Source organism: Budorcas taxicolor, chromosome 2, assembly GCF_023091745.1.
Source record: "Budorcas taxicolor isolate Tak-1 chromosome 2, Takin1.1, whole genome shotgun sequence".
Taxonomy (NCBI): Eukaryota; Metazoa; Chordata; class Mammalia; order Artiodactyla; family Bovidae; genus Budorcas; species Budorcas taxicolor.
In genome coordinates this window covers 128,277,375-128,281,664 of record NC_068911.1, presented here as the reverse complement: position 1 = coordinate 128,281,664, position 4,290 = coordinate 128,277,375, and the positions used below count along the sequence as shown (strand labels likewise).

Here is a 4,290-nt window from a genome sequence, read left to right as displayed (position 1 = left end):
ATTACCTGGTACTGGGGGAGAGAGGAATGAATAGACAAAAGACAGAGGACTTTTAGGGCAGTGAAACTATCCTGTATGATACTATTATGAAGATACATATCATACATTTGTTTAAATCCATAGACTGTATGGATTTTAGAAAAGGCAGAGGAACCAGAGATCAAATTGCCAACATTCACTGGATCGTCAGAAAAGCAAGAGATTTCCAGAAAAACATCTATTTCTGCTTTATTGACTATGCCAAAGCTTTTGACTGTGTGGATCACAATAAACTGTGGAAAATTCTGAAAGAGATGAGAATACCAGACCACCTGATCTGCCTCTTGAGAAACCTGTATGCAGGTCAGGAAACAATGGTTAGAACTGGACATGGAACAACAGACTGGTTCTGAACGGGAAAAGGAGTACATCAAGGCTGTATATTGTCACCCTGCTTATTTAACTTATATTCAGAGTAGGTCATGAGAAACACTGGGCTGGAGGAAGCACAAGCTGGAATCAAGATTGCAAGGAGAAATATCAATAACCTCAGATATGCAGATGATACCACCCATATGGCAGAAAGTGAAGAAGAATTAAAGAGCCTCTGGATGAAAGTGAAAGAGGAGAGTGAAAAAGCTGGCTTAAAGCTCAACATTCAGAAAACGAAGATCATGGCATCCGGTTCCATCACTTCATGGCAAATAGATGGGGAAACAGTGGAAACAGTGGCTAACTTTACTTTTGGGGGCTCCAAAATCATTGTAGGTGGTGATTGCAGCTATGAAATTAAAACACACTTACTCCTTGGAAGGAAAGTTATGACCAACCTAGATAGCATATTCAAAAGCAGAGCCATTACTTTGTCAACAAAAGTCTGTCTAGTCAAGGCTGTGGTTTTTCCTGTGGTCATGTATGGATGTGAGAGTTGGACTATAAAGAAAGCTGAATGCCGAAGAATTGATGCTTTTGAAGTGTGGTGTTAGAGAAGACTCTTGAGAGTCCCTTGGACTGCAAGGAGATCCAACCAGTCCATCCTAAAGGAGATCAGTCCTGGGTGTTCACTGGAAGGACTGACGTTGAAGCTGAAGCTCCAATACTTTGGCCACCTGATGTGAAAAGCTGACTCATTTGAAAAGACCCTGATGCTGGGAAAGATTGAAGGTAGGAGAAGGGGATGACAGAGGATGTGTTGGTTGGATGGCATCAGCGACTCAATGGACAAAGTTTGGGTAAACTCCAGGAGTTGGTGATGGACAGGGAGGCCTGGTGTGCTGTGATTCATGGGGTTGTAAAGAGTTGGACAGGACTGAGCAACTGAACTGAACAAATAGAATGTATATCACCAAGAGTAAATTGTAATGTAAACTTGTGACTTGGGGTGATTATGATGTCATTGTAGGTTCATCAGTTGCAACAAGTATACCACTATGGTGGAAGATGTTGATAATGGAAGAGACTATATGTAAGAAAGGTATGGGTGGGAATTCTCTAGTGTCCAATGGTTTGAACTCAACAGTTCCACCACAGGGGACCTCAGTTCAATCCCTTGTTGAGAAGCTAAGGCCCCGCAAGGCATACAAAGTTGCTTTTATTAATTCTATGAGTCATTCTAATAAATTGTTGAACCTGAGTTTGGTCATGGGAACCCCCAAATTTTAGTCAACTGATCAGATATGAGGGTGACTCAGGAGACTCTTGAACTTGTGGTTGATATCTGAATTGAGGGCTGTGTCTTTAACCATAAGTTTGACAAACTCATTGTAGACACTGAAAGAAATCCAGGTTCAGGGAGTGTCTACTTTGTACGTTGTATATTGTAGTTACCCAAAGTTGAGGAACAGGCAGCCCAAACATTGCCTAGTTCTCAGCTGCAGACTCTAGTTGTAGTTTTCTGCAAGAATGTTTACGTACATGGGAAAAGAATCTTAAAAGAACTGGGTATGTTTCAGTGCCATTCTCCCAAATCATCCCACCTCTCCCTCATGTATAATATCATATAAGAAATGAATCGCCAGTCTAGGTTCAATGCAGGATACAGGATGTTTGGGGCTGGTGCACTGGGATGACCCAGAGGGACGGTATGGGGAGGGAGGTGGGAGAGGGGTTCAGAATTGGGAACATGTGTACACCCGTGGCGGATTCGTGTTGATGTATGGCAAAACCAATACAATATTGCAAAGTAATTAGCCTCCAATTAAAATAAATAAACTTTTTTAAAAAGGACTAGATATATGTATTTGGCAACCCAGTCCAGAGTCTTGCTTGGAGAATCCTCAAACATAGAGGTGCCTGGTGGGCTACAGTCCATGGAAACTCAAACAGTCGGACATGACTGAGTGACTAAGCACACATACGTATAACAGATTTACTTTGCTGTACACCTGAAACTAACACAACATTATAAATAAACTATAGCCAATAAAATATTTAAAAACTCATCAAGAAAAATATTTAGATGAGAGCTATTTTTTAATATTAAAATGGGTGATAATATGTTTAGTGTTTCTTTTGGAACTATAATAAATAAAGTGTCAAAAACCTTGCACAGAATGGTGTTGATCAACTTTTTCTCTAAGTCCATTAGAAATGTTCTGTTTTGTCGTACTTTGTAGTAAATTAATGTGAAAAGGTATAAGCATAGAGTGAAAACTGTAGTTCAAAATAAGTGTATGGTGCTCACTTCGGCAGCACATAATTGGAACGATACAGAGAAGATTAGCATGGCCCCTGCGCAAGGATGACACGCAAATTTGTGAAGCGTTCCATATTTTTTAAAGACAATCTCTTTAACAAGTGGTGCTGGGAAAACTGGTCAACCACTTGTAAAAGAATGAAACTAGATCACTTTCTAACACCGCACACGAAAATAAACTCAAAATGGATTAAAGATCTAAATGTAAGACCAGAAACTATAAAACTCCTAGAGGAGAACATAGGCAAAACACTCTCCGACATAAATCACAGCAGGATCCTCTATGATCCACCTCCCAGAATTCTGGAAATAAAAGCAAAAATAAACAAATGGGATCTAATTAAAATTAAAAGCTTCTGCACAACAAAGGAAAATATAAGCAAGATGTAAAGACAGCCTTCTGAATGGGAGAAAATAATAGCAAATGAAACAACTGACAAACAACTAATCTCAAAAATATACAAGCAACTTATGCAGCTCAATTCCAGAAAAATAAACGACCCAATCAAAAAATGGGCCAAAGATCTAAATAGACATTTCTCCAAAGAAGACATATGGATGGCTAACAAACACATGAGAAGATGCTCAACATCACTTATTATTAGAGAAATGCAAATCAAAACCACAATGAGGTACCACTTCACACCAGTCAGAATGGCTGCGATCCAAAAATCTGAAAGCAATAAATGCTGGAGAGGGTGTGGAGAAAAGGGAACCCTCCTACACTGTTGGTGGGAATGCAAGCTAGTACAGCCACTTTGGAGAACAGTGTGGAGATTCCTTAAAAAAATTGCAAATAGAACTAACATATGACCCAGCAATCCCACTGCTGGGCATACACACCGAGGAAACCAGAATTGAAAGAGACACATGTACCCCAATGTTCATCGCAGCACTGTTTATAATAGCCAGGACATGGAAACAACCTAGATGTCCATCAGCAGATGAATGGATAAGAAAGCTGTGGTACATATACACAATGGAGTATTACTCAGCCATTAAAAAGAATACATTTGAATCAGTTCTGTTGAGATGGATGAAACTGGAGCCGATTATACAGAGTGAAGTAAGCCAGAAAGAAAAACACCAATACAGTATACTAACACATATATATGGAATTTAGAAAGATGGCAATGATGACCCTGTATGCAAGACAGCAAAAAAGACACAAATGTGTATAGCGGACTTTTGGACTCAGAGGGAGAGGGAGAGGGTGGGATGATTTGGGAGAATGGCATTGAAACATGTATACTATCATGTAAAAATTGAATCATCAGTCTATGTCCGATGCAGGATACAGCATGCTTGGGGCTGGTGCACAGGGATGACCCATAGGGATGTTGTGGGGAGTGAGGTGGGAGGGGGGTTCATGTTTGGGATCGCATGTACACTCGTGGTGGATTCATGACAATGTATGGCAAAACCAATACCGTATTGTAAAGTAAAATAAAGTTAAAATAAAAATTAAAACAAACAAACAAAAAAATAAGTGTATGGTAAAGTTTTTTTTTTGAATTCTTTAAAAAAAGGAAGAGGATTGTATTTTATTTTTCATAAACTGTCATGAGACCAAATTTTGAAATGATAAAAGAAATATTTTCCCATTCTCTTTAAGA

The 4,290-nt window shown here is 39.2% G+C and overlaps 1 pseudogene; it reads left to right on the top strand.

Annotated features, from left to right (window-relative positions):
* Positions 1-2,654: 2,654 nt before the first annotated feature.
* On the top strand, positions 2,655-2,754 carry LOC128044124 (uncharacterized; annotated as a pseudogene).
* Positions 2,755-4,290: the final 1,536 nt, after the last annotated feature.